The sequence below is a fragment of the Sapajus apella genome, unplaced genomic scaffold (genome assembly GCF_009761245.1).
Source record: "Sapajus apella isolate SASKATOON/1434 unplaced genomic scaffold, GSC_monkey_1.0 scaffold9, whole genome shotgun sequence".
In the NCBI taxonomy this organism is placed as follows: Eukaryota; Metazoa; Chordata; class Mammalia; order Primates; family Cebidae; genus Sapajus; species Sapajus apella.
This window is the reverse complement of record NW_022436949.1, coordinates 20521939-20540501: the sequence shown is the minus strand read 5'-3', so window position 1 is coordinate 20540501 and position 18563 is coordinate 20521939. Positions and strand designations below refer to the sequence as shown.

Genomic DNA, 18563 nt, shown 5'->3' with positions numbered 1-18563 from the left:
TTTCCAGTATTCTGTGTTTAGAAGCAATTTTCGATTTCTTTATTGCTTTTTTGTCTCTTCTGTGCCAAATCCAAGGGCTCCCTAATCATCTCTGGTGTGGCCTTTGTCAGAAGTGAATGTTATAAATTAGTCCTCTATAAACACAGAGACCTTTTAAACAGAGGAAACCTTCTAGAGGCCCAGGCTGTAAATCTCCAAAGAACATGAACTAGACTCTGGAGGAAGTCTTATATTATAATGAAGGGAGAGTAGGTGGCATTTGAGGTGAAAGTTGGAAAAGTATAAGGCTCTGGTACTCAAAGTAGCAGTATTTCAGACCAGGAAAAGAGTCAATAATGAGGATAGAGAATGGAGGGCCTACAAAGAATGAAGAATCCTCAGCTTGTACAGAAAAGTAGCCTGTGAGGTCCTCTCACACTCAGGCATTGCATATGATACAAAACATGTTGCCTACATCATATGTGCTCTATGTTACTTACAGGAAAGCACTCAAGATCCTCCCTCTTTGAAAGTATTTTAACTCTTGGCTTAGATATATTTGTTACATTCTCTGTGAATATAATGTTCTAACCACATTAAGTAGAGAATAGCAAATAAAAATGTGAAGGAAAAGTAAGTGATAGGAATATTTGTAAGTGATAGGAATTTTTCAGTCTTTCTTTTTATAACTTGGGTTCCCTAAAGTGTCTTCTCGGTAGATTTTTATGGATTCCCAATACGCACAAAATTTTGTAGCACTTCGCTTTCTGTAGATTTCATTACTGATAGAAAACAGATCTACTGATTTTGCATTACCGGTTTATAGATGCTCAGTACCTCCTGAGATTCTCATCTACCAATTCCCAGCCCGAATTAGGAAACTCCCTTTATCTGTAGGGACACTCAGGTTAAAAAGTGGCAGCCAGGAAAGAAGATGTCAAAATTATTATTAAAAGAAGAACTTGAATAATTGCAGCAAGGTCTTTCTGGATGGGAGCAAACGGGCTAACACGGCACTTTAGTCCTTGGAGAGAATACTTTATTACAGGGTAATAATTGCTTTTGAAATAATGACCATTAGTAATGAAAGAAAGGTTAAATTATTAGTCTATTTGAAAAAGGCAGCAAAGTATGTAATAAATCTTGTACATATATTTATTATAAATAATTTAAAGAATGATACATAACCTTTATTGAATGCTTACATGTTCTTTGTGCTTTGCATATGTTATCTCTAAGCCCTACAATAGCCAACATATAGACGTTGTTGTCAGTCTTTTGAAATGAGAAAACAGACTCATGTAACTTTCTGTACCACTTACAAGGGCACAGCTTAAAAGTCGTGGAGCCTTGAATTAAATCAGAATTTCTAAATACTCCATAGCCATTTTGCTGTACTTAGGCTTGACGCTTTAAAAGGTATGGTTTAATTATCTACAGAATTTGTCAGTTTTAATTATCCAATTCCATAGTGCCTGAAATTAGGTGGCATTATGTTTTTAAATCATTTAATTTTTGGGAAACATTAAAATTTATTATATATGAAATCGATTATATATGTAAAATAAGTGTGTGTCTGTGTGTGTGTGTGAATTGCATGAGGTAATTCCATGTTGCTAAATATTGATATGATAGTACTGTATTATGTTTTTTCATTTCTTCAGCATCCTGAAGCCTGAAAAAAACAGCCTTAAGCTGTAGGTTAACATTTCTAGGTGTAGGGAAATTTTGTCAAAGTGTGGTTCACTGAGTTTCAGAGATCGACATCCATGTCATTTTTAGACACATCTGGCCCCTGCCTGGAGCTCTTTTGAGCAGGGAATTGGTTAGGAAGACATATACAACACAGACACGCCTGCTCTATCTTGCCTCATTCTGGTAGTGGTAATTTTCTGGAAGACACAAGGGGAAACTAGAAAATAAAGACACAGCCAACATTTATTATTACTGTTATAATTATATTTATTTTTCTTAGATTAATGAGTTCAATAAAATTCTGAGCACTAGCCAATAGTTAATAATCATTATAACATTACAGTTTTAGAATTATCCAAGCTTATATAAGCAGATGTTCAGAAATGCCTTCTTCAAAATTGGAAAATAAATTCAATAAAATGTGTGTTTGGTTATGGAGAATAGCTTCATAGTAAAATCTGGCATTTTCCAGTTTTTGTTTCAGTGTCTTTTTAGAGTCATATAATCTTTGCTGTTTTTGTAGCTCTCTATTATTTATTAACTTTATCAAAGAGTAAAATATCTTGCATACTGTCCAAAATGTATTGGTGTCGTGATAGGTCATGAGAAGTATCTTTTATCACATTCTGGAAGTCATGGTTATAGTACATCGTTATCCATTTATCATCTAACAAATGAGCGCTCGCTGGTGATGCACTACTTAGTGGCATTATTGTGCCCATTGGTGTAATCTACAGTAATCAAGATAGTATAACCTCCAATTATGTGTTTTATTATCTCATTATCCACCTTGCAACTCATATAACTATTAACAAGCACATTTCTTGCTGCCTTTGGCCAGTTGTGATTACTTTAATAGTTAGTCACCATGATAAGCCCCTCATACTTACAATAAACCTGCTTTCAATCGTAACTTACACTAGTTTTAACTATATAATTTTGTGTGATCTGATAGAAACAGAGGATTACAGCTTTGTCCTTTTGCAAGTCTAAATAAGCCACTGAATGGTTTATAACTTTTTCAGTATTGTGCTCTGTTTTTATAATTACAATGAACGTCAAGAATGCAATCATCCTTAATAGCAAGAGTAAGCCATCACAGACTCTGTTAGCATTATTTGTTCATTTTATACCTTATTCCAGAAAAGATATAGGGGAGCTCAGCCATATTCTTACTATTCAGTCAGTAATTCAGCCAATCGTAATTGTTCAGAGAGTCAAAATATGCAGAGGCCTTGCGTATTTGTAAGTTTCAGAATGCAGTGTCCATCTGATACCCAGGCATGTTACTATATGCTCAGAGAAGAACATGGTACTAGACCCTATTATGCATCTATATATAAATATAAATGCACATATACAGAGACAGATATATGTGAACATGTATATATTTTTATTAAAAAATGTTACTACCTAGAACTTTATAAACCAAAAGAAACTAGTTGACTTCTTATAAAACTCTTGGATTTTATTCTCTATCTTGTAGCATCTCAGTGAAAGAAAGATCTTTATTATTTAATTATAGTGCCGATTTATTTTGTTTATTGCTCTCTGACTCATCTGTCAAAGCTAAGTAAAATTTGGGCTGCCAGATTCAAAAATTAAGATTTTTAAAAAATTCTTTGATCTCCAATTTTCAACCTTTTGCTTTACCCAGGAATTGTCCAGTGTACTCCTTTCCATTCCCTTATTCATGTGATTAATACACATTCATGATTCAACCACACACACCATGTACAGTACCCACAATACACTCACAGTCAAATGGATAAAGCAGACAAAAACACCACAGTGAGACAAGTTCTGTAATCCAGCAAACCCAGGCCCACAGAGGTGGATTGCAGAGGAAAAGGGGCAGTACACTCGGTGGCAGTGTTGGGTGGCGGGGAGGTGTGGTTATCACTTCAAGACAAGGTTGTTTCTCAGAAGAAAGTATTACATTCTCTATGTAACCATGGGGGAAAGGAAGGGCAGTTTTTGCAAAATGCAGAGTCTTGGAAATACAAAAGGGCATACTGTATCCTGGTAGATTAGATTCAACAAGTAGATAGGTTGGTATCGTTCGAATGAAAAGTACTTAAAAGAAATGGAAATGAAGCTTAAGGTCAGTATTCACGTATGTGGTTATCACAGGCCTTGTGTGCTGAGCTAAGGAGTTATCTACTGACCTCTACAGGGAGGCGCAGGAAACTTGGAAGTAGATGGGAGTTAACATGGTAACATTAAAATCTGGGTCATGAAAGGTTGAATGTATTGAAAATAGAGGGAAGGAGACAAGTTAGGAAACTATTTCAGGAAGCCGGGTGAGAATAACAGAGAGTCCGGGCAGTGTGCATGGAAATACGATAGAACTTGTTGGCCAGTTGGATGTCAAGGATTAAAAAAAAAAAGATAAACCTAGAATAATCCCCAAGTTCTTGTTCTGGCAAATGGAACATGTTGAGAAAGTTCAGTGGAAGAAGATATTAATTGAAAGATTACACTGAGAATTCCACCCAAGTAGAAAAGCTGACAAAAACATGAAAGAAAAGTTGAGACATTAGTCGAAGTATTCCAACATGTATATAAAATGTCATTCATCAGACTAGACAGAATGCAACATTCAGAGAAATGACTTGGAATTTGGGGAAATTAAGGGAGATTATGAATCTCAGATTGTAGACAAACTCAGTAAAAATCAATTCATATCTAGATATAGTACAGTGAAATTCCCAAGCATGAGTTCCCTAAAGAAAACCTTAAAAGCTTGTCTGCAAAGGATTTAAGAATGAAAAGACTTTGAGCAACAACAGATGCCAGAAAGCAATGCAATAGGCTCCTCAAAGGGCTGAAAGATCCTGGAATTCTGTACTCGGCTGAAGCAAAATTCCATCAGGAGTGAAATTTAAAAAAAAAAAAAATTCAGACATACGTTGACTAAGAGCTTACAGCCCAAACAAATTTGCTGATAAGACCCATAAAGAATATAATTTTGCAAACAGAAAAACCCAAAAGAAAAGGAGAGCTTAGAACTGGTTTGAAAAACATAGATAAATATATGCATGAAGATAACTTTTAATTAACTCTTGATAGTAAAACATGCACCAAAATTCTGGACAGGCTGGACACAGTGGCTCATACCTGTAATCCCAGCACTTTGGGAGGCTGAGGCACACAGATCTCTTGAGGTCAGGAGTTCGAGACCAGCCTGACCAACATGGCGAAACCCAGACTCTACCAGAAATACAAAAATTACCTGAGCATGGTGACAGGCACCTGTAATTGCAGCTACTTGGGAGGCTGATGCAGTAGAATCACTTCAACCTGGGAGGCAGGGGTGGCTGTGAGCCAGGATCGCGCCATTGCACTACAGCCTGGGTGACAGAGGGAGACTCCGTCTCAAAAAAAAAAAAAGTTCTGGACGAAATGATAAATGGGGAAGGCGGGAGTTTCCTTGGATAGTTACAGCATGCTCAATCTAGTGTTTGGGAGGAGAATTGACAACATGGGATGATTTTAGACTTTAGAAAAATTTTAGTATCTGTCAATGTTAGTCTTACAACAGTATGGGGAAATGTGGATATTCACATACCAATGGGAGTGTAAACTGATTCAACAACTTTGAACATTAGTTTGGCAATATTTGGTAAAATTGACGATATGCACACCCCATAATTTTCAAATGTATACTGTGAAGAAAGTTGCAGGAGCATTTGTAACAATGAATATTTTTAACAAATTAATTTTTCATCTCTAAAAGAACGGATAAATAATACTGCTCCATTTAGAAAATGGAACATTTTACAATTAAATGAAAGAGTATGAATAAATCTCAAAAACACAATGTTAAATTAAAAAATCAAATGGAAATATATTGTTGGCCAGTTGCGGAGGCTCATGCCTTTAATCCTAGTGTTTAGAGGCCAAGGTAGGCAGATCACTTAAGCCCAGGAATTCAAGATCAATCTGAGCAATGTGGTGAAACCCCATCTGTACAAAAAAAATACAAAAGTTAGCCGGGCATGATGGCACACGCTTGTAGTCCCAGCTACTCTGGAGGCTGAGATGGGAGGATCACCTGAACCTGGGAGGTCAAGTCTACAGTGAGCCAAGATTGTGCCACTGCGGCCTGGGTGACACAGTGAGACCCTCTCTCAAAAAAATTAAAAAAATATATATATATATGTATGTATGTACGTATAGATATGATATCATTATGTGCCATTTTAAAAAGAACAAAACCATAGGTATTGTTCGTGGATACACATGTAATTAAGGGCCAAAAATATGAATAGGAAGGATATACATCAGAATACTATGGAAGAAGGAAACAAAATAGGAATTTTAAAAACAATTCAAAGGAGCTTTCATCTCTTTCTGTGATTTAACTTAATGATGTAAAGGAAATACCACAAAATGTTTAGATATTTTGAATATTTTGGGAAAATAAATAGCCATTATGCATAAGCCTGGAATTTCTTAACTAAGAAGTGACTTGACATGAAAGAAAATCTATAAGTAACAATTTAATAAGCAAGTTAATGAGGGAGCAAGTTCTAGATCCTATGTTAAATGGCTGTTTATATTTTCTTTTATATGAAGGATAGTTGGATGTGAGAAATAGTGGGAAGAAATGATTTTCAAGATTTAGGGAGTTCTTTCAGGAATGAGGTAAATAAAAATATTGAAGAGTTCATTTAGCCCCTGACATCTTATTTGATAGCTTAAATGTGGCAGGCGCATAGAAAGCTTGGCTACTCTTATTAGCAGATGGATTTGGTTGGGTTGTAATGAGACACCCTGGCTCTCAGATCTCAGCCTACTCAGGGACAGCAGGTGCTTAGAGTATAGGTAACCTGGCATCTTTAGTTAAGGAAATCGAGGCTAGATGATGTTTAGAATATATGTTATTAGAGCAGTGTGAATTTCACATTTCACTGTTTTTTACCAGCAGAAATTCCATTTTCCTTATATTACAAAAGATAGTATCCAGCCTGTTTGTTAATCAACTACATACAACAACCTTAAGCACCATGTAATTTATCAGAAATTTGCCTGGCAAAGTCCAAGACCTCATCCTCTGTCAGAGCTCTTATCTTCTTCAGAAGCTGTCTCTTTTCACAAAACCAAAATGAGCTTTTTAAAGATGTTAGTGCAAGCCCAGTTTAAAGTTGGGAAAGCAGAAAAGACTAGTGTGTACCTCCTATGCTCTCTTGGTGTTGTGGTATATACTATGGCAGTGTTCCCACTCACTTCACCTGGCCTATCTCAAGACAGAATTATAACTTTGATCTTGTTCTTCAAGAGTCATTTCCACAGATACCGCCACCACCATCTCCCTCAACAAGCCAGAGGCTTGAGTTCCTGGGCTTAGGAAGGGGTCTGACCAGACAAACTCCAATGCAGTGGCCAGACCTGAAGCCCAGGGAAGTCATAACTCCATTTCTAGTTGGTGGAAACCTCACCAGCCTTCATAGAGACTAGATAATTTATCATAATAGGGGCAGGGGGAACGGGAGGCACTGTCACAAAATATGGAAATAACATCTCTTTAACAAACTCCAAAACACAGAGAATATGTATTTCTTTGTTTTTTTGCTTTTTGTTTTTTGTTATTTTTAAGGTGGAGTTTCACTCTTATTGCCCTGGCTGGAGTGTAGTGGTGTGATCTCAGCTCACTACAACCTCCGATTCCTGGGTTCAAGCGATTCTTCTGCCTCAGCTTTCTAAATAGCTGGGATTACAGGCACACACCACCACCCCTGGTGATTTTTCTGCCTTTTTAGTAGACATGGGGTTTCACCATGTTGGCCAGGCTGATCTTGAACTCCTGACCTCAAGTGATCCACCCACCTCGGCCTCCCAAAGTGCTGGGATTACAGGTATGAGCCACTGTGCCTGGCCTAAGAATACATATTTCTAATAGATTGATGCAAACTAATGGAATTGTTCTTTCTTATAAAAGCATACCAAGCAGAATTAATGTGGAAAACACCTTTCATCCAATTTTACAGAGTACATTTTCCTCTTTGGAGTTTGCATAAGATGAGGATATACAAATACATCCTTCAACCAAGATTGAAACAAAGGGAAAAAATATATATAGTAATCCTTGTTCTTTTGACCCAAAGATATTCCCCGGTCATTTTTGAATAGTGACAGCATTCACCATAGAATGGGACAGTCCTGAGGAATGCACTGGGGAGGTGAAGAGTCAGCACTGACTTTTGTCCTCACAAAGAAAAATTATGTTTTATGATTTTAACAGAGGAGACCCTGGCATTCACACATATAGCATCTAAGATATCCACTTTCCGCAGTGTCCCAGAAGTCTATTACGTATTGCTGATATTTAAGTTCCAAGTTAGAATCCTATGCACGGGGCGAGGGGGTCAGTGGATGCGTGAGACTGCACAACTACAGGGCTCCTCTCAGTGGTGCTTTCTGTTCTCTGCCTGTGGCCCGCACAGTAACTCTTGTGGAGTGTCAGTGGAAATGCTTCTCTGTGTATACATGTTTATCAATCAATTAAATGAGAAAGAAAACTCTCATAGGGTATTTTTTAAAACAATTTGTACATTTCTCATGTACACAAGAAATATGTAATTATGGAAATGTGTTCAGGGTGTAGGGACAAATGTGTCCATCCCTGAAGCCAGAGGAGGAGAGTTTTTAAGAACAGGACAGGCCGGACGCACTGGCTCACACCTGTAATCCCAACACTTTGGGAGGCCAAGGCAGGCAGATCACCTGAGGTTAGGAGTTTGAGGCCAGGCTGACCAATATGTCGAAAACCCATCTCTACTAAAAATACAAAATTAGCTAGGTTGGGTGGTGCATGCGCCTGTAATCCCAGCTACTCAAGAGGCTGAGGCAGGAGAATTGCTTGAACCCAGGAGGCAGAGGTTGCAGTGAGCCAAGATTGCGCGATTGCACTCCAGCCTGAGCAGCAAGAGTGAAACTCTGTGTCAAAAAAAAAAAGAAAGAAAGAAAAAGAGGCCAGAATTACAAATGGAGAGGGATAACCAAATCTTGAAGGCTATAGAAAGGTCCAACTGCATGTATAAATAATCCTCAAACTTGAGGATTTTTGATGCTCTTAGACCATATCTTCGAGAATGTCTACTCTGCTTCTAAAAGATATTCAATCACAATTATGTATCAAGCCTTACCTTTAACCCTGCAGGTTTAAATATATTCTAAAATGAGGCGTGGAGGGCATACTAGTTGGAGGGAAACAGCAGCACTGATTCTCATCATGGCGCAATAGCTCTGCATGCCTCCACCCCACCCTTTGCTTTTTTAACCTTTTAACTTTTAAACTAGCAGATAACCCTTCCATGGTAAATCATTTACATGCCATCTAGCTGTACATAGCATAGCTGATATAGAAGCAGACTTAAGTTCAAGGTTGATTTTCTGCTCTTTCTTTTAAAGTATTTCTTATATTTAAAGTACTAACACCAGGGCTGTGATTTGGTGGTGCTTAAAATTATTACAACAGATTTTAATCTGCCTTAAAAGATTCTGCTTTACCCTGTACACAAACTAGAAAACACAGATGGGGCAACAGACCAACTAAGAGAAATAAGAAAAGTGAATAAAAAGGCCATGGATTAATGCCCAAAATCTTCTCTGTACATTGCAGATGAAAATGAGTTTGACGATTTCATTGTTCCCCATATGTATGTACCACAAAATCACTTTTTTATCATTTTACATCTCTGCCTATAGTAGTTTCAGTTTTGAATAAATCAGAGCTGATTGGCTTTGGTTTGGAGCAGTTATAACGAATGAACAAAATGCAAAGCTTATGGGGAACAGTGGTGTGGTGATATTTCAAAGGGCTCCCAGAGTTCAGGGCTCTTGGCCAACTCTGGAGAGTTAGTGGAAGCACACACAGTGGAAAAGCCTACTTATTCGTGGAAAATTTTATGAACTTTTATTATGCTCTTAGATGTACTTTTAGTAAACAAGGCAATTGTAAATCTCTATTCATTTTTTTATAAACAAGAAAAGTAGTTTTAGTCATGATTCTTTTAAAAAATGAAACTTTAATAGCTGTTGTGATTTCAAAAAAACATGAATTTTTAAGCTACGTTTTATTATTTTTTAAATAGAGATGGTGTCTTACTTTGTGACCCAGGCTGGTCTTGAACTCCTGGGCTCAAGCCTGGGCCTCCCCAAGTGGTGGAATTACAGGCATGAGCCACCACACCCAGCCTAAACTAGGATGAAGGATGATATTCCTTCACTTTAGTTTCCAATCAGTAATTCATGTGATAGAAATGAGAGATATTTGGAAGTGTTTACAATGATTTCCTGAAAGAAAAGTAAAGCCCGTTAAATGGAATTTAGCTGAAAAGCTAATAAAAATTATGAACGTTTTCATTCCCATGTCATCCCAAACCAAAAATATAAGACTTCAGAGAATGAAAGAAATTTAATGATTGTGACTTTTTCCTCACAAATGTTCATACTAGAATGTAAGTCAGAATGTAATTCTTTAAATAAAATGTGAGCTAGACACTTGCATCATTACATTGTGGAATCTCTCACCAGCTGGGAATTACTGTGATCATTTTCTGTAGAGGTCTGCATTTATTAGCATCATCTTCATCAGTAAACATTACATGTTACTGTGTACAAGGGAGTATAATCAATGTGTTCTCTCCTCTCAAGGACGAAACAGAATAATTGGAGATAGAAAATAAGTATATGCTTAACTATAATTCAAAATGGAAAATGCAAAAATGCCATGAAAATATATAAATACGAAGTACGAGTATTCTTTATAAAGGAGAGATGCATTTAGTTAGAAAATGAAAAGGGCATGAAGGTATCATTCTGTAGGAAGGGTAGACGTTGTTGGCAGAATTGTGAATGGAAGGAAATGGCCAGATAAAGCTGGATTCATGGGGCTTCAGGGATAAGACTCATCATTGTTCCCAGTGGAAAATGAGTTGTAGGATGGTTGTGGAGGGCTGTTGAACTGTATTTGGTAGATGGTGGGAAAAAGTCAAGGATTTCTCAGTAAGGACTGTCTTAGGAAAGTTTGCACGCATTCAGTTACTAGAGAAATACTACATGGGACAAGGTGTGGTGTAACAGGACGTCGAGGAAATCCATGAGAGGCAGTTGGAAAAGAAAAAAGTCAGTGGGTGAACCACGAGCACTCAGCAACTGACGTCATGAGGGGCTCAAATGAAATGAATGAAAGTTTGCAACCTCGGTGACTGGGAAAAGGATCTCTCAGTTGAAACCCAGAAACCAGGAGAAAGAATAGGACTTGTGTTTGAAATGAGCTTTGAGGAATACTAGCCAGTACGATGCTGGAAACGAGACTGGTGTTGAGGGCGGAGGTCAGGGCTGAGAATGTTGATTTGGTGTTCATCTCCCCTGAGACAGTCATTGAAAATGGGAAAGTGATGGAATTCTGTGGAATTGCTGAGAAGCTCACCAATAAAGAGGCAGAAAGAAAAGAGTAGGTAGCAAAACCTAGGGCAGCAACTAACACGTAGCAGTATGCAGAAAGGAGATGAAGAAGTTAGAAGGGTAGACAACCAGAGAGAGACAGAGACCCAAGAGAATGATGTATTTCAGTCAGCAAATGCTTTTTCTAAAGCCAGGTAGTATTTTATAACAAGACATGTAATTTCTGTGACAGCTACTCAATCCTGCTGTTGTAGCACTAAAGGTGCCAAATATGAAGTAAATGAGCATGACTGAATACAACTTTATTTACAAAGACAGGTGGCAGGGCCCACAGGGCTTACTTTGCCCCTCCCTGAGGCCGAGGGAGAAGAAGGTTTTAAGAAGAAGCCAGAAATGGAAGTGAAAAGGAATAACCAACAGTCTTGAAAACTGTAGAGAGGTCCAGCAGCGTTACAACTGAGAAGTGGACCTTGCATTAGGGAATTATAAGAACATTATGAGGTTATTTTTTTAATATAATGATAGCAGAAGCCATTACACTGTCAAGTGCACAGACAAGAATCGGGGGAAAAATGAGTAAATTGCATATTATATCTACACAGTACCAACATCCCAAGATTTACATAATTCATTGAAGTTTTAAATCGTCATTTGGGGTTATATGGCTATCACAGTTGCTGCTCTGTAGAGGCATTAGTAGCAAAAGTAAAGGAAACAAGAAACAAGGCCTCAGTGAAACATTAGTAAGCAAAATGGGACCCTGGAGAGCTAGTTCTAACCTTGGAGTTCACCATCCTTTGAGTCAAGCTTTATTTACTCATGAATGTTTCTCTCACTGTCTTGATGTGCTAGAAAAATAAGCAATCTATTTGAACAACTGATATTCTGAAATCAAATGAAGTCAGAATATCAGTTGTACAAAGATATTAGGAAGGACACGCCACATAGACTTTGATGTAACAAAGTCCTGAGTTTTAATTGACTGTGTGCAGCCAGCATGAGGCCACCAAAAAGATAAAAAGCTAGTGCTGTTTTTAAAGAATATTAATGTCATAGATGATCCCTATGTATGTGGCTTCATCTGAATCCCCCTGTGCTCCCGGCACATTAGGAGGATCCTTATCAAATGACACAATTTTGTGTCATGTCATCCTTCTGCTCAGTACCCTCCGACGACTTCCCTTCTCACCCAAAGCACAATTCAAAAGCCTGTGTCACCCTCCAAGCCCCTCTGTGCTCCACATGCCCTCCTCTGCCTCTCTCTGTCCTCATCCAGTTCCCTGTATTGGTTCCAGCCACAGCTTCCTTGCAGGTCCTCAGGCACATGAAACTCATTCCTACGTGATCACCTTTGCACCTGTTGTTTGCTCTGCCTGGAATGCCCCTCATCCCACACACAAAAACCACAAAACCCTCACCTGCAATCGTTTCTCACTCAATTCCCTCAAGTCCTTGCTCAAATATCATCTTCTCCGTCTGGCCTTTCCTGGCCACCATCTTGAAAATTGTCCACCTGCCACTGAGTAACCCCATCCACCTTCCCTGCTTCATTTTTCTATGTGGCACTTACTGTATATCTTTTTCTTTTTTGTTAGTGATCTATATTTCTACAACACGAGAACAGGAATTTTAATCTGCCTTGTTCACTCTTCTTTCTCCAGCAGCCAGAAGACGGCTTGCTACCTCGTAGGTGTTCAGTAAATATCTGCTGACTAAATATATAGGTGATGTAGAGAAGTAGTCATTTTATATATGTATCCTGCCTCTGTAATGGTGTTTTCAGTTTAGGTACATGTAAAAAGAAAACGACTAATTTGAATAGTCCAGGAGAGGGTGAGAGATTTGGAAGGAGCGTTATATAAGGGACTGAATGAAGAAGCAGTAAATTTACTTTCAGAGTAAAACAGAATGATGATTGACTACTAAGCGCGGAGCCAGGACCAAATGCTTTGCATATATCATCTTTTTTACTCCTTAGAGCAGCAGTGGCAGGAGAAGAAACTGAAGATTCCGGTGCGAAATCATTGCCCGAGGTCAGATGCTTGCAAATGACAGGGCCAGAAGTCATCCCATGCTCCCTGAAGCCAGAGCCATGTTTTTATCTTAAAGAAGCTTCATGATCCTCCTTGTTTGGAACAATTTCTGCATAGAATTGTGTTGGAGGAAGATTCTTCTACCCACTGATACTATGCATTTTCCCCCTAAACGTTCCTCCCCAAACATTCATTTTTCCCTTTGTTGCCATACCCCCCACTGCCCTCCTTTCTAGAATAAAGCACCAGCTCTCCTGGAAGCTGGGGTTTCTATAACTGGGACATGTTTCAGTCTTGGCAGGGTGAGCAATTAGGGCATCCGCAGGTAGCAGGGAGCCTGACAGCGGCTGAAAGAGGGAGAAAAGAGGCCCATCAGCCCTGTGGCCCCTGCCTGGGCAGCCACCTCACACCTTCTGTCCGTGTGTGGCCCTCTCTTCTCCAGCCCTGACGTGTGGCAGTAAAAGGATTCAGTATCTGCTTCTGGGATTCATTCCTGTTAGGAAACGTTACTCTCAGCTTTCATATATGTTCGTAGATTGCTGTGTTGTACACATTCAATATTGCAACTTACAGAAGAATGTCCTTTCCCTTCGGAGTGGCTGCATAGGCAAGGTTACTTCAACAGAAGTTAGAACAGTGTTTGGTCTTTTGACAGCGTGCAGGCTGGGGTGAGGGGAGGTGAGAGTGAATTCTGGCCCCTGCATCTGTGTCCTTCTACTGTTTCATGAGGGGAGGAAACAAGCAAAGTTTAAATGTCTCATGAGAGCTGAAGAGAACCAGACATGAAATATACCTTTGAGTGACCAGACACCAGGGAGAACCCACCCATATGAGCATCCTATCAAGTCCGAGCTAAGGAGAAGACGTAAAAAGTGCTGTTCGGTTGGCACAGTGGCTCATGTCTATAATCCCAGCTACTTGGAAGGCTGAGGCAGGAGAATCGCTTGAACCTGGGAATCAGAGGTTGCTGCGAGCCGAGATTGCGCCACTGCACTCCAGCCTTGGTGACAGAGTGAGACTCCATCTGAAAAAAAAATTAAAAATATAAATAAATAAATACATAAATAAGTATTGTTCATCATAACTAGATGGCCCCGCAGGACCCAAGAAGAACCTTAGCTGCGCAGTACTGAAGGGTCAAAGAAGACACCTCAAAAGCCAAAATGCCCATAAATACATTTGAATATTTTGCATTGAAAAGTAAATGACGTAGAATGCAGTAGGCAGCTTTTATGTCACTAAAACAAGGTTGGCTCTTGGGAAGAGAATAAAGAATAATATTGTTGAAAGAAAACAAATCTAATTTTGCAGATCTTAATTGGCTTTAATTTGATTCCAGAATCACACAACAGTCTGGACCAAAAATGTTCAGGATGCTTCACCCTACTGCATTGTGCAGATTGTATTTATAGCCAGAGAAAACGAGGTGACGTACAGAAAGTGGAAGTGAGGTACAGAGACAGCTCCATTGGTTAGAACCCAGAATGTGCCTTAATTGAATCTGGGTTCAGCAGTTGGCCACCTTTGATTGACCGAAACTCGGCTGCTTGTTGCATCTGTTTACACATCAAGTTAGGTTACAGCTCACCAGGTACAGAAGAAGCTTTAGGCCAAACCTAAAACGTGGATAGACGCAGCTTTAGGCCAAACTTAATTCAGTTCAATATTGTTAAGACTGTAACTGTACTTGTAGTTCATCCATATCATTGCTAAGAGATCTCTAGAAGGAGCTGGGTGAGGAACCTGGTGCACTGACTTTATATTGCTGCCCTACAAGTCACCCTAAATTGTAGTAGAATAAAATAGTCTTGTCTTTTTCTTTTTCTTTTTTTTTTTTTTTTTTTTTGTTGTTGTTGTTGTTGTTTTGAGACAGGGTCTCACTTTGTTGCCCAGGCCTGGAGTGCAGTGGTGCAGTCATAGCTCACTGCAGCCTCAACTTCCTGGGCTCAAGTGATCCTCCCACCTCAGCCTCCCAAGCAGCTGGGAGTACAGGTGTGCATCACCACATTTTGCAATTTTTTAAAATTTCTTGTAGAGACAGTGTCTCACTATGTTGTCTGGGCTGGTCTCAAACTCCTGGGCTCAAGCAGTCCTCCTGCCTCAGCCTCCTAAGGTGCTGGGATTACAGTGGTGTAAGCCACTGCACCCAGCCTAAAATAGCAGATGTTTTATTTGCTCAAAATTCTGTGAGTCAGAAATGTGGCATGGGTTTAGCCAAGAGGTTTTCAAGCAGGTCTCACCTGGGGTCACTCAGGCCTGCAGTTATCTGGCGGCTGTAATGTAGCTGGTGAGTCTAAAATGGCTCACTTAACATGGCTTGCAGTGGGATTGGCTGCCAGTGAGCAGCGTGCCTCTTACAGGCTCACCTGGGCTTCTTCACGGGGTGACTGGGTTCTAAAAACAGCAAGAGGAATGGGGAAACCCAAGGTGCAAGTACTTTTCAAGCCTCTGCTTGTGTCACATTTGCTAATGTCCCATTGGTCACATCAAGTCTTAAAGCCAAGCCCAGAGTCATTGTTGAGATGTGGCCACATAAGAGCGTGGATACAGGCAGACATGGTTTCCTGGAGGGATCTTTATAGTAACAATCTACCGTAGGTGAATATTTGAATCAAAGTAAATCAGTTCAACTTCAGGTGTTGGGATTCTGATATTTTCTCCCCAGGATTTTGACACATGGAATGAAACTCACATAGGATTCCAGAACACCTCCAACTCCAAGGAATGACACCTCTACCAGCAGTGAGCTGGGATACCCAAAACTGTCTGATTCCTTTTTCATTAGAAAGCAGTAAAATCTAAAGTGTAAATTCTTTTGAGGTGTTTATAGATCATCTCCTGTTCTCCTACTTGCAGAAGTTGACATTTTTTTGTTTCTGGTGTCCAGGTAACTTCCTTTTGTCTCTAAATGGGCACCACAGAGAATCAGTCCTTCCTAAATGGGCTGAGATGCTCAAAGACTGATGGAGGTTAACTAGGGTTGATGTCCCTATTCTACATTTAATAAAAATAGAGTGGAATTATGCAAGTATGTAGATAAGCTAATCATCTGACCTAATCAGCAATGCAGATTTTGAAAAGCCTTTCTAATTACTTCCTCAGCTTGGCTGAAGGTATGGGTAAAAAGAGTTTTGCAGCATGATGGTAGCAGATGTATTTCATAATATTTATTGAAAATATTGCAAAGAAATCCTCAATTATACTCCTGAAAAGTACATCAAAAAGATATCATATTTAACATATTTTAAACTTTCATTAAGATATAAACATAACATAATTAGATGATCATGTAACAACTCTCACACAAGGTTTTGGAATCTTTCATACAATCAGACTTTAACTTTCAGAGCCAGATTGCTCATGGTTAACTGCCTCTATCTTCCTTGAGTTGTGTTACGTACAATAAGAGCTCTAGTTGTCTTGGACAAAATGGGACTATCAGAATATTTTCCTTTTTCTTGGCTATTTGCAAATTTTATATCTTGGCAAAGGCATCATAGCGCATGATGTTTCAACAACTTAAAATGTTAAATTGTTGACATTTACAGGTGTATGAAACACTACACAATATGTGATTTGGAAGCTTAGATAGATCTGATATTCATTTTTTTTTTTTTGGCTGGCTTTGAATAGTTGCAAAAGGCTGTTAAATGAATTATTCTAGAACAAGATTGCCCAAAAAGAAACTATCTGTGAATTCCTAGCTGAAATGACTGTGTCATTCCTGGATCCTACATTCCTTTAGTGTTGGTTGTTCATTTTGACCTTCCATTCTGTGCGCTGCTCATTATCTTTCCAGTACATTCCCTTATATGTTAGCCTGTGCCAATTTCTGTTGCCTACAGCCAAAATTAATCTTAATTGATATGGTTCCTTCAAGTGCCCTTGGAGTGACTGAGTAGTCAAGCTCTCTGTTATCAGATGGTGATGGAACTGGCTGCTTTGCCCCACAGTTTCTCTAATATCCCTCTTCTAGTGGATCTCTTCCAGAGAGCAGATGGAAAATAATCTTTTTGTCCCATAGCTCGTGGTTCAAAGAAAATATTCAAAATCTCTTAATAAATATTACTGCCTAATTCCTGACATTGGAGGAGGTACAGGGTCACGTGACAGTGAACTTATTTTTAAGGCAAGGCCCGAAAATATGGGTAATCTGAGGTGTGACAATTTCCTTGTTAGCAGTGTTGAAGTGAGAGCATAGTTACGTAGGAGTTGAAAGTCATAAAGCGTGACACCTTTTATATGTCCAAATACTTAAATCCCTAGATGAGTTCGTCAGCCTGGGTACTGCTGCCATTTTGGACTGGTTCACTCTTTGCTGTGAGGGGCCGACTGTCCTGTGCATGGTGGAATGTCTAGCAATATTCTTAGCCTCTGCCCACTAGATGCCAGGGGCACCCTCCCTACCCCCCCAAGTTGTGACAAACAATAATGTCTCTGGATATTGGCAGGTGTCTCTTGGGAAGCAAATTTGCTTTTGGTTGAGGGCAACTGCTTTGGATTATTTGAATTATTTTCTTTGAAATTTAATATTTACCAAACACTTCCATTGTGCGAAGCACACTTTGATATATTTATATTTATAGGCAGGATGTATGTCAAATACACTGGTGCACACTAGGTTCGCTAGATATAAGCTCTTTCCTAACCATGTGTAGTTAGCAATATGTTGAAATATGTTGAAACTGTCTAGGTATAGTTTTTCTAGCTAGATTGTAACTATCAAACACAATCATCAGAAGTTGCCATTTCATGGGTAAAAATGGTGCATTCTCAGCAATTCCATGTGGTTCTGTATAATGTATGATACACAGTAGACAAAAAGAGTGATTTAAGACAAGAAAAATGAAATTATAAAATGTACCCAAATGTGACCATGATTTCACCTGCATTTTGCTTTCCCTGGCAAGCAGTGCTGGTTTTAGAAATCTTAGGCAGCCATACGATTTAACAGTGTGGTTGTATATGTAGCTCATGCGTTTCTTTTAATTGAAAAGGTATGTATAGTTGGTGCTTGAGGTGAAGGCTGATAGAAATTCTGGGCAGCGGTTGCTCAGTCTGTTCATAGGGAAAAGGAGATGGAAATGAAATCTAATTTTTAAAAATACGTGTTAACATATGTTAACAGTGATCCTCTCATTTGAAAGGATCTGATAGTCTTGGTCAACAGAGGTCAGAAGATTGTGCCGTTTCTTGCTTTGGCAGATTCACGGTGGGAGGAGAATCATATCTGGACATGCCTTTTTGAAAAATAAAATCAGGATGGAGTTGAAGAGCACTATCTAGCACTGAGAAACATGATATCTAAAATGCTACCACTTCTGTCATTTTTACGCCTTCAGATCCCACCTTATAGTAGTAAAGAACTTGGAGACAGTGATTCACTGAAGTAAGAAAAATACCTATCCTTTCTTTTAGTCATGCAAACCCTGTTCTTCTTTT

General features: G+C 39.0%; 1 protein-coding gene across 7 annotated transcripts in view; it reads left to right on the top strand.

Moving 5' to 3' along the window:
* The window catches only part of KLF12 (Kruppel like factor 12), a 636627-nt gene that overhangs the window by 483106 nt on the left and 134958 nt on the right, over positions 1–18563 (top strand). The window lies entirely within an intron of this gene.